Below are 13,050 nucleotides of genomic sequence, written 5' to 3' on the forward strand. Positions count from 1 at the left end.
AAATTTTCATGATAGCTTACTTATTGTATTATATATTCATAACTTCTCAGTCTACTAATGTCATTCTATCAGTTTGAGTGAAGTGCAGCATTCTTACCTCCCTTTATGCTCCCTTGCTTATTATATAATTTAAAAAATATTTCCTCTACAGGTATTTAGAACCACATCAGAGAATGTTATAATTTTTTCTTCCAACATCAATCATAATTTAGAAAACTCAAGAGAAGAAGGAAAGTCTCTGGCATTTACCCATATGTTTGCTCACTGCATTCTTTCTTCCTTTCTTATATTCCAATATTCCTGCTTTTATAATTTTCTTTCTGTTAGAGAAATTCTCTCACCTTTAGAGTCCATCTCTAGGTGACAAATTCCACTAACTTTCCTTTGTCTAAGAATATCTGGGCTTCCTTTCTGAACAATATTTCCACTGTATATAGGATTCTAGGTGGACAGTTCTTTACTTTCAGCACTGGAAAAAAAAAAAAATGTGTCACCTCCATGGTTTCTAATAATGAATTCATTGTATTCTAATTGTTTTCCCCTGTTGGTAAGGTGTCATTTTTCTGAGCTGCTTTCAAGATTTTTACTCTGTTTTCATTTTTCAGAAGTGTGACTCTATTGTGTGTTGTTATTTCTTTGGATTTATCCTATTTGGAATTGTATCAGCTTTTAAAAACTGTAGGTATATGTCTTCTGCCAAATTTTGGAAGTTTTCCTCCATTATTTCTCCAAGTACGTTTTCAGCCTTATCCTTTTTCCTCTCTCTTTCTGGGATTCTGATGACATGAATATTAGATTTTTGTTATAATCTCACAGATCCCCGAGGCTCTCTTCATTTTCTAGATTCTTCTCTGTTATTCAGATTAGAATTAGAATTGTTCTATCTTTCAGTTCACTAACCCTTTTTTCTGCCCCCCTCCATTGTGCTGCTGGTGTCCTCCTCATGAGCGAGAGAGAGGTGGTGAAAGTCTTGTCTCTCCACCACCCCAGTTGGGAGGGGCAGGAGCATCTTGTTGCTGCAGGGTGTGGGTAGATATTCAGGCTTTCCACGCAGCGGTCTCCCCTGACAGAGACCTCCCCTGAAGGCAGAGCCTTCCCTGACAGAGACCTCCCCTGAAGGCAGAGCCTTATTACCACCTAGCAGGGCTGACTATGAAAGCCCTGGCCCCTACTCAACCTTCTTTGACACCACTCCAGTGGGGAATTATGGCGCTTCCTTACAGCCTAGCAAATGTGAGTCTGAAAGTCTAGGCCCCCATTTGGCCTTTATTGGTGAGGGTGAGTGTGAGGCAATAGTTTTTTCTGTAGTATTTGGCTGGAGTAGAGAAGCTATTGTTTAAGTTTTCTCTCTGCTAGGCTGACCTTTTCTGAGTCCTTTCTCTAAAGAGAGCAGACTTTCCTTGGAAACTCACAGCCATGTTGTTCCTTGAGTTCCAAGGTTGTCCTTAGTCCATCTGCCTTCTCTCCATCTTTTAGAGTAATATACATATTTATACATACATACATATATATACTTACATATGTGTGTGTGTGTGTGTGTGTGTGTGTGTGTGTGTGTGTGTGTGTGTTTTAGTTGTACTTATTGGGAGGAAAATGGACAAATACGTTTACTCCATTTTCCCAGAAGAGGAGATCTAGCTTCATATTCATTTAATTAACTCAGAGAAAAAAATAACATGAATGCTTTCAGTTTATTCCAGCATCCTTGCCATCCACTTATTTCAAAAGTCAAAAGGGGTTCAGGGCCCTTTACCTCTCTACTCTATGAGACACCAACTTTCAGCATGACTCATAGACCCCTTTGGGATTTTTCTACTATCTGCTTCCATCTTGTTAATGCCAAAAGAGATTCTAAAGTATAGGGGCTTGAGGTTAGGCCCAACGCAGTCAAAGTGAAGAGCACTCTGCATTAATAAGCCTCTGAACGCTAACCTCTCCAAGTTTCCCCAGCACTTGAGGCCAGGCGTCTCTTCATGTCTGGTAGTACCCCTGTCCTACAACACAGGCTTGGGAAACTCCAAATAGCATCTCCCATCCCTTCAAGCAATAGCTCCAACCATTTGTTCCTGAAATCATTGCTATGAACTTGGTGAAAATATGTTAACATTACTGTTCTTTTTTAAAAAAAAATCATTTATCTTTCCTTCCTGATCATAAACTTACAAAAATAAAACAAATGCTTTGATTAAATGAAGCAAAGAATCAAGCATAATGTTCATAATTCTATAAGAAAAATTACCTAGTTTTGCCTCAGTATTTATTTGCCTTTTAGAGATTCAATAATTGCATTTTTTTCTGAAGTGACTTCTTGTGCTGAAATAAATGACCGAAGAGTGTCTTATTGCTGACACAGATCACAGTTTGTTGCTAATGGAATGTTAACTGCTTTTTAAGTAACTCTGAATAAATCTGCTGATCCATAAAAGATTCATCTAAAAGGAATCCAATTCATTTTCTGGCTTTACCACTTCCACTGATGTGAAAAATCTTCCTCTGTATTCCACTTTAGTTCAGCCATTGTAATGCTGAGAGCGGCACCTGGCTTGTAAAAGGATATTTTAATTGGGAGAGGTGACACATTTAATAATATGTCAAGGTTACCATTTAAAACAGTCACTCCCCAAAAGAAAAATGATATTTAAGCTTGTCCTCTGGTGTAAAAAATCATCTCCAGAGTGTGAAGATTTGCTCCATTTCCAAGATCAGAAAGGCAGTACTGAAAAAGAATCCTGAGATTTCCAAAGACAGACAAAACTTGTGACTTCAGCTGCATCCCTGAGAATTAATTCCCTGTGTAATTTTGTATCTGGGACAACCATGACAGAGGATTTTGCAAAACTTTGGCAAAACCAAAACTCAACACCTCAGCAGATGTCTTTGTGGCCTGAATTTCCTGTGTCTAGAGCACCTTCCTGCCTTGTGTGTCTTTGTAGAATAGTCCAGCTTGGGTAGAAAATAGTCCCATCCAGAGTATGGTTTAGAAATAGGGGCTGTATCTTTCTTCCAGGTCTGCATGTTATTTATCATTCTTTGAAACAACAATGTGTCTGAAAATAAGGCATATATTTAAAAATTATGAAATGAGGTATTTATTAGACATTTATTTTTGTAAATCTCAAAAAAAGATAAATATTTTTTTAAGCAAAGCTCTTCTTTTAGACTTATACTGCAGTCCTCCAAGAATAGATACACCTTTGCAGTTACTTAAACAATAGCTTACAAGGAGTTGTATAAGTTGTGCTGGCTACATAGATGTATACAAGCTTTAAATTGTTTTCAAGTTGTTACTTCTGTGTGTAAGAAAGAAAATAATGGGGCTTCCCTGGTGGAGCAGTGCCTAAGAATCCACCTACCAATGCAGGGGACACAGGTTCAAGCCCTGGTCCAGGAAGATCCCACATGCCTCGGAGCAACTAAGCCTGTGCACCACAACTACTGAGCCTGTGCTCTAGAGCCTGTGGGCCACAACTACTGAGCCCACGTGCCACAACTACTGAAGCCCACACGCCTACAGCCTGTGCTCTGTAACAAGAGAAGCCACTGCAATGAGAAGCCCGCGCACCACAACGAAGAGTAGCCCCCGCTCGCTGCAACTAGAGAAAAGCCCTCGTGCACTAATGAAGACCCAATACAGCCAAATATAAATAAATAAATAAATTTTTTTAAAAAAAGGAAGAAAGTAATGAGTTATATGACTGAGTGACATTTCACAATGAAAAGAAATGATACTAAATCTACATTTCAGCGTCACTTGCTCTAGGTCACTATGATTTTAAATGCTGTCATTATGGAAGAATTGTGGCTCTTTTGAACCTCATATAAATGGAATCACATAGTTTGTCCTCTTTTCTGTTTGGATTTCTTTCACATAATATTTTGTCTGTGAGATTCATCCATGCTTTTGCATCTATCAGTAGTTTATTATTTTCATTGTGAGTTATATCCCGTTATATGAATCACATTATATATATCACATTATTACATTGTATGAATGTATCATATGTATTTTTCCTTTCACTTGTGGTTGGACATTTGTGTTGTTCCCAGGTTTTGGTCTTTATGTACAAAACTGCCAAGAACATTCCTGTCCGACATTTGGTGCACATGTATAGACATTTCTGTCGTGTATTCAGCTAAATAAGCTTCCCAGACTCAATTCCAATGTGTGTATGTGGATGCTTTCCCACACCAACAAGCAATTCTTGTACTCTAGCAAGGTGTCCAAGAATTCAACTCAATTCTGACACTACCTACCCAGAAATAGAATGAGAGTCCACAGGTAAAGGGCTCAGTCCCACAAGACCACCCTCCACTTCAGACACCAGCACAAGCCCAAGTTTGTTACCTGTACTTCTGGCAGACAATCTAAAAACTGGAGGACTCAACAACCCTCTCCAACTCAGACTGCCAGTCCAGGTTGTCACCTGCACTTCTGACCAACTGGCTCTAAATCAGAGGTTCCCATGACCCCCTCCTTGGGCTCAATTAATTTGCTAGAACAGCTCACAGAACTCAGAGAAACATTTTACTTACTGGATTACTGGTTTATTATAAAATAATAATCTAAAAAACTAAACTTATAAAAACAGAGAGTAGAATTGTAGTTACCAGGGTCTGGGGGGTAGGGGAGGAAATTGAGGAGATGTTGGTTAAGGGCACAAACTTGCAACTAGTAGATACATAAGTCTTGGGGATCAAATGCACAACATAGTGACTATAGTCAACAATACTGTATTATAAACTTCAAAGTTGCTAAGAGACTAGATCTTAATTGTTCTCAACTAAAAAATAAATGATAATTACGTGACATGATAAAGGTGTTCGATAACACAACTGTAGTAATCATATTGCGATATATAAACATACCTCAAACTTACACAATGTTATATGTAAATTATATCTCAATAAAAATGTATCATAAATTAAATATTTTCATTTTTCTTCATAGATCTTAGATAAAAATAGATGTCATTTCACAAATTCCCTAAAACCATTCTTTACTATTACAATGTAATAAACTTGAAGAAAAGAAACCGGAATCGCATTTTTAAAAAGTCACAGGTCAGTGTTAAGAAAGTATTGTAACTGCCAAGCTTTATCTCAGACAGAGCTTTTTCTACCTTTTCTGTTTGTTCTGTTCTAATCACAAAATGTACAGAGCACCATGTCCATCACAAATAGAGACGCATGTAACAACACTGACTAAATCAATTATGTCTCAAAGGTAATAACTATTAGAACATTGCAAAGGTTAGCAGTTTAGGATAAGATTTCATTAACCATGATCAGTGGCATTTTATTTGACATACATAGATGTTTTAAAATTTTGTGTGAGCATTGAGTCATAAATGCAGATGTATAACTCATAATGTATATGCATATGAATATGTAGTGCAGAGAATTATTTCAAGACCATGCTACTATAAATGAGCATTCATCTAAACAGTTCTTAATAATTCATTGAGCCTCACAAGTCATCTGAGACACACAGATGACAAAAACTATGCATATTTCTGAAAACAAGAGGCAAGAGTCTGTAGGTGAGAAAAATTTGGTACCCCAAAATATATCTCTTTGGCACATTAATTATTTTAAGCTGGTTGTTTTTTAAGAAGCAACAGATAAGGAAAAAACTCAGAAAACCAAATAGGAGTTACTTTTTTGTAAGAAACATGAACATTTATAAGGGAAACCTCCATTAGTAAGTTATGTCTGCCTTACTGTACCAGGAAGAAGAGGATGACTCTAATCTCTAGAATTTCTTATCAGTGGAGAAGATGATGACTTAAATCTGCATAAAGATTGTTTACTGTTCTTTTCCTGGTAACCTCTCCTGACTCTCGCCTCCCTCAACATCATCTTTTGTCTTTAGCTGAAGATGATATTTAAGGTGAGGGCTTCAGCCATTTTGGTGAGTTACTTATTTCTTCTGGGTCTCTCCCGTTTAGACATGTTATTAAACTTTTGTTTGATTTTCCCACATTAATCTGTCTCATGTCAATTTAATTATTAGAATAGCCAGAAGAACCTCGAAGGGCAGAGGAAAATGTCTTTCTCCTCGACAAGTCCCAGGGAGACTCAGGTCCTAAAGGAAGGAAGAACTCCAACTCTGGCATGAAGAATGAGTCAGGTGATGGTGTCTAAATCCTAATAGCAATTAACCACACTGGGGGTTTGATTGAAAATGCAGCCAGTACCATTCCACCAGGAGGTCTGAATCTTCCTGGGCCAGTAACCATATTAACACTTGACCACAAGTGCTTAGGTTGTATCACCATTACCGGCTACACATATGAAAGTAAGTGCAGCTGAAATGTGCTTTTGTCTTAAAATCAGGTAAGTTTGACTTTAACTGAAACAATTGAATATAGTGTCTGTCATGGTAAGTTCTGGAGTTGGACTTAAGTATGAGTCCTGGGTGAGTTGCTTAATGACCATCTGAGCCTCCATTTCCCTCACTGTAACATGGAAGCTGGGAAACCACTGTCTCCGACTTAGAGTTGTGGAGACAGTGTACATTAAGTAACACTGCAAACTAAACATTAGCAGAGTAATAATACAAAACAATTTTTGTTAGCATCTTGGAAATTATGAAAATGCCTGTCTCCCAGGAGAAAGTGCAGAAAAAAATAAAGTGGCATGATAAGAAGTCCTTTAGATGGCCCATTGTTGGATGGTTGTCCATACTCAATAGATTTGTGATGGTTCCTTATACATATCTGTCCACTTTTGTGTATTTACAAAATTCTCCAAAATAAAAAGTTTTTAAAAGTCCTTTAAAAGTAAAGTACTACATAACGTAAGAGGAAACCACTGTACTGCTGTGGTTCTCAGAGTGGTCCCTGGGACCAGCAGCATCAACAGCTATCTGGAATCTTGTTTCCAATGCATATTCTTGGGGCCCACCTCAGGTAAATTGCATCAGACACTCTGAGGGTGGGAGCCCACTGTCTGTGTTTTAACATGCCCTTCAGGTGATTCTGATATACCACTAAAATGTGAAAATCATTAATATAATGAAAATAGGATTAGCCTGTGTTGGAGGTTGTCCCTAATGGAGGCTAGACTTGGGCAATCAGAGGCTCCTTACACCCCACCCCCACTCCGAGGAACTACTTCAAGGATGCAGCCTCAGATCATAATGTTATTGAAACCATCTGGGCATATACATGACTGAACCTCATGAAAGCCTCTATATAAACTTTTCTTTTTTTAACATCTTTATTGGAGTATAATTGCTTTACAATGTTCTGTGAGTTTCTGCTGTATAACAAAGTGAATCAGCTGTACATATCCATATATCCCCATATCCCCTCCCTCTTGCATCTCCCTCCCACCCTCCCTATCCCACCCCTCTAGGTGGTCACAAAGCACCGAGCTGATCTCCCTGTGCTATGTGGCTGCTTCCCACTAGCTATCTATTTTACGTTTGGTAGTGTATATATGTCCTTTCTCTTCTTTGTTAACACAGCTCCTGGGCTTCAGCTTTGGATTTGGCCCCACCTCTGTGTGTAGGTTACCCTCTGACATCTGTTCTTTGCCCAGACAGGAGGGGGTTAAGGGAGCGGCTGATTAGGGGGCTCTGGCTCACTCATGTCAGGGGGAGGGAGGGGTACAGTAGTTATAATTGGAATGCGGGACAAGCCTGTGGCAGCAGAGGCCGGTGTGACTGCAACAGCCTGAGGCACGCCGTGTGTTCTCTTTCTCTCACCGGACAGATTCCTGGAGTCTTCCTCTCAAACGTTCAGAAGTGCTCTATATAAACCCTTAAGATTCTGGCAGGCGGGTGAGGAGATCATCTTGCGGCCGCCGGAGAGAAACTTCACATGTAAGTTCCCTTGCTTTTTGTTTTTAAACCTGCCACCTACCAATCTGGAGTGGTCCTCTTCTTTCTCTGGTTTTTCCTTGCTCTCCCTGTACTGGGGCCAGTTTCACATTTTACTCAGGGAACGCCCAAGGTTTGAAACCAACAGTCCGGGAGTTAAGAGGTCGGAATTTGAGTCTAGGATCAACTGGTTTTATAACCGTGGACAAGCCACTTACCTTGAGCATCAGTTTCCTTACCTCTTAATGAAATCTGAGTTTTATGGCCTCCTGAACCCTTCCTAGTTTGGCCTTTGAAGATGAGTCTGGTATACACAGCTTAAGTGAGAAAATGTGGTTTCTGATCTCTGAACTTGGAAAATTATGAGCCTTGGTTAACTATGCAAACTGCTAATAATTAAACAATTGTCTTTAATTAATGGATTCTCTGTGTATAGCTGGGAGAGTTCATTTTCATCTCCAAATACAGTTTGCAAGTGTAAATATTGTTTCACAAATAGAAAGTATTTCATGTTTTTCATTACAATAGTCATTGGTGTTTAGATGTTATTAAGTATAGATGACGGGGTAATTTACTTGTGGGGTAATTTACTTGTGTTTTTATAGCTTTGCGTTCTATTTGCAGAGGAGGGTTTTAGACTTTCAAAACACATTTAAGAAACTGTGACAAAGCGGGAGAGAGGCATGTGTAAGGTCGGATCTTAACAAACGGCACCGCGAAAGAGAGGAAAGCTTCAAGTGAGCTTTATTAGGGAGCGCTCCCGGGCGAGGTTCACTGGTCCGAGAGAAAGGGGCCAGAGAAGTCGCACCCGGGCGAGGGTTGGGCAAGATTTTATAGGGGAAGAAGGGAAAGGGGTGTGGTGAATCTGGGAAGGCGCAGGGTATTCCTTATTTGGTGGTCTTTTCGGGTATCCTGGGGGACCATTAGTCCCGCCCCTCGAAAGGCTGGAAGGCTGGGCTGGGTTCAAAGACCCCAGGTCAGTTCCTGGAACTGGGTGGTCCGGAAAGTCTCCAGGTCAGTTTCTGGAACTGGGTGGTCCGGAGAGTTTCGGTCTGATGCAACCTGTGAATCTGATTGTGTTCCCCTGCCTCGGGCCAGTTGGCCTTACAGCATGGATATATATACACTACCAAACGTAAGGTAGATAGCTAGTGGGAAGCAGCAGCATAGCACAGGGAGATCAGCTCGGTGCTTTGTGACCACCTGGAGGGGTGGTATAGGGAGGGTGGGAGGGAGGGAGACGCAAGAGGGAAGAGATATGGGAACATATGTATATGTATAACTGATTCACTTTGTTATACAGCAGAAACTAACACACCATTGTAAAGCAATTATACTCCAATAAAGATGTAGAAAAAAAAAGAAAGAAACTAACAGTATGCTCTTAATTATAACTATAGATAAGAGTTTGTTGTGAATCTACAAAGTGTTGTTAAAGGACTTTTTAGCACCAAACGTCAGGTATTTGCCCAATTCAATCACCCTCCTTTGGTTCACAAAAAAGATGTTAAAATTTACAAGAGTCATGACACTTTGGCCACTCCGAGTTATCTTTAGGGAGGGCAGAGATTACATAAACTGGGGGGGGGGGGGGGGGTCAAGGGTTAAGAATAATTTCTATGAAGCGCCACAGTTAATTGCCAGGATACTTTTGAGGCTAAGCATTTAAAAACAGCAAAGTAATGAGGAAAAATAAAAAAAGCATACTGGACTTGAAAGTATGTTGCTGAGTGCCACATTGGGAAGCAGGAGAAGCCAGAAGCTCATTTTCTCAGATGTGATTCAGCTGAAAGGAAGAAGGCCCGATCTTCCTTTGTTATCACATCCTGCAGCTCCATGGATGATAGTAACATTTCTGGAGTCCTTGAGCCACCAGGGCACCTCTTAGTGTTACTGCTCACCCCTTTCAGTCAATATTAAACAAAAATTTAATGGGAGAACAGAGAATACAGTATCCAGGCCTGAGAAAAAGATCAAACATCCTCCTTAAAAATCCACGGGAAGCACCTTGCATCCCATAGTGGTCTATTATTTACAGATTTAAAGTGTCTTGTAGATAAAGGAGATACTTAACTTAAAAAAACCAAAAAATCAGTATTTAATCCCTGCAGATACTGACAGCAATAGGCTGGAATTAAGCTGCACAACGGGCAGATGTAAGGCTTGCAATGCTGCCACTAGGGAGATTTATAACAAAGGCACAGATGAGTATTGATGTGCCGTAAAGCAAGTTCAATCCTCGTGGATGCACGGACTAGCAAAGAAGAAACAAGTCTAGGTGTTTGAACTGGTCAGGGTCTCTAGTTGGGTATTATTTAGAGAGTAAATTAAAAGAGAAGAACAGTGAAGTGGGGACTGAATCCGATGCTTACTTTATTCCCATTCATGCTGAGCATATAGTGATATGAACAGGAGGGTCACAAAAGAAACAGCTAATCCTGACACATAGCTGACACATGCCTATTTCATTTGATCCTTACAAATTGGAAAGGGTTTGCGTAATGTAGTCATCCTGTACTTCTGCCTGGTGACCCTTAGCAGGAGACTTCTGGTTCCAGCCAAGTTGGAGAAGCCCCCTTTCTTCTAGGTCTTCAGTCTTAAAATGAAAAGTCCTAAACCTGACACAGTAGAAAACCATAGGAAGACTTTGAAAGGCAGAAAGCTGGTGAGATGACTAGGAACGTTGGGACTTGAGGAACAACATGGCAGTGATTTCCCTGGTGTATTAATCTATCCGGGCTGCCCTAACAAAGGACCAGACTGGGTGGCTTAAACAACAAATTTATTTTCTCAGAATTTTGGAGGCTAGCAGTGCAAGATCAAGGTGCCAGCAAGGCTGTTTCTTTTTATTACTAATTTTACTGTGGTTAGAACACTTAACATTTAACGTAAGAACTTAAGAACGCAACAAATTCTTAAGTGCAAAATACAGTATCATAATCCATAGGCACAATATTGTTCAGCAGATCTCTACAAATTATCCATCTTGCATAACTGAAATTTTATGACTGTTGATTATCAACACTCCATTTACCCTCCACTCACCCCTGAAAACCACAATTCTATGGTTTACTTCTATGGGTTTGGCTGTTTTCCATATCTCATATAAGTGGAATTGTGCAGTATTTGCCCTTCTGTGACTGGCTCATTTCACTTAGCAAAATTGCCCTCCCGGTTCATTCATGTTGTCATGTATTGCAGAATTTCCTTCTTTGTAAAGGCTGAATGATAGTCTGTTGTATGTGTATGCCACATTTTCTTTATTCATTAATCTATCTATGGACATTTAGGTTGTTTTCACATTTTGGCTATTATAAATAAGCTAGAATAAACATGGGAGTGCTAATACGTCTTCAAGACTCTGATTTCAATTTATTATGGATAAATACCCAGAAGTGGGATGGCTGGATAATATGATTTTTCTAATTTGAACTTTTTGAGGAACCTCAAAAAGTTGTTTGAGGTTTTTGAAAACAAAAAATAGTTTTCAAAAGTCACTGCACCATTTTGTATTCCCATCATCAGTGTAAAAGGGTTCCAGTTGATTCACAACCTCATCAACATTTGTTGTATTTTGTTCTTTTGATAATAGCCATCCTAAGAGGTGTGGGGTGATGTTGCATTGTGGTTTTGATTTGCATTTCCCTGATTAGCAAGGTCAAGGATCTTTTCATATATGTTTTGGGCACTTGTATGTTTCTTTGGCGAAATGTCTATTCAGGTTCTTAGCCCATTTTAAAATCACATTAATGGGTTTATTTGCTACTGAGTTACAGGAGTCCTTTATGTTTTTTTGGAAATTAACCCTTTATCAGATACATGGTTTACAAATTTTTCTCCTATTCCTTAAGTTGGCTTTTCATTCTGTTGATTGCTTCGTTTGTTATACAAAAGCTTTTCAGTTTGATGTAGTCTGTCTTGTCTATTTCTGCTTTTGCTGCCTGTGCTTTTACTGTTACAGCTATGAAATCATTAGATCTATGTCAGGAATCTTTTCCCCTATGTTTTCCTCTAAGTGTTCTATACTTTCACATATTACATTTAAATCTTTAATCTATTTTGAGTTGACTTTTGCATATGGTGTTAAGTGAAGGTTTCAATTTTATTCATTTGCATGTAGATAACCAATTTTACCATCACTATTGGTTGAAGAGACTAGTCTTTCCCTGCTGTGTATTTTTGGCATACTTGTCAAAGATCAGTTGAGCATATGTGCATGGATTTATTTCTGGGCTCTCTATTCTGTTCCATTGATTTATATGTCTTTATGCCAGTAGCATATTGGTGTGATTACTAGAGCATTATAACATATAGAAATCAGGAATGTAATGCCTCCAGCTTGAGTCATAGTTTTCAAGATTTGTTTTGGCTATTTGAGGTCTTTGTGGTTCCATATGAGTTTTAGAATATTTTTTCTACTTCTGGGGAAAAAGTGCCATTGCGATATTGATAGGAATTGCATTGAATCTATAAATCACATTGGGTAGTACGGATATTTTAACAAGAGTAAGTCTTTAAATCCATGAACACAGGATATCTTCGTTTGTGTCATTTTTAATTTCTTTCATCAGTGTTTTTTAGTTTTCAGTGTACAAGTCCTTCACTTCCTTAATTTTATTACTAAGTATTTTATTTTGATACTGTTATAAATTAGATTGTTTTCCTAATTGCCTTTTCGGATAGTTTATTAGTGTATTGAAACACAATTGCCTTTGGTGTGTTGATTTTGTATTCCAAAACTTTTCTGAATTTATTTTTCAGTTCTAACAATCTTTTCTACAATCTTTGGGGTTTCTTTATTATATCATCTGCAAACAGGGACAATTTTACTTCTTTGTTTGTAATTTGGATGCCATTTATTTCCCCTCCTTGCCTAATTTCTCTGGCTAGGACTTGAAGCACTGTATTGAACAGAAATAAATGGAGGGGGTATCCTTGCCTTGTTTCAGATCTTAGAGGAAAAGCTTTCTGTTTTTCATCATTGAGTATGATGTTAGCTGTGGGCTTTTCACTTAAGGCCTTTGTTATGTTGGGGTAATATCCTTCTATACCTAATTTGTTGATATTTTTATCATAAAAAATGTTGAACTTTATTATATGCTTTTTCTGCATCTACTGATGATCATGTGAATTTTATCCTTCATTCTGTTAATGTGGTGTATCACATTTACTGATTTTGATATGTTGAATCATATTTTCATGCCAGGGATAAATCCCCCTTGGTT

The 13,050-nt window shown here is 38.7% G+C and overlaps 1 long non-coding RNA gene across 1 annotated transcript; it reads left to right on the forward strand.

Moving 5' to 3' along the window:
- The first annotated feature begins 5,736 nt into the window (after positions 1 to 5,736).
- On the forward strand, positions 5,737 to 7,825 carry LOC113616455 (uncharacterized). Its single transcript, XR_003431306.1, has 3 exons — positions 5,737 to 5,890; positions 6,014 to 6,130; positions 7,719 to 7,825. It is a non-coding gene; the product is annotated as an uncharacterized LOC113616455 (long non-coding RNA).
- Positions 7,826 to 13,050: the final 5,225 nt, after the last annotated feature.

Source organism: Aethalodelphis obliquidens, unplaced genomic scaffold (genome assembly GCF_003676395.1).
Source record: "Aethalodelphis obliquidens isolate GAN/ISIS:26980383/991018 unplaced genomic scaffold, ASM367639v1 scaffold141, whole genome shotgun sequence".
Classification (NCBI taxonomy): domain Eukaryota; kingdom Metazoa; phylum Chordata; class Mammalia; order Artiodactyla; family Delphinidae; genus Aethalodelphis; species Aethalodelphis obliquidens.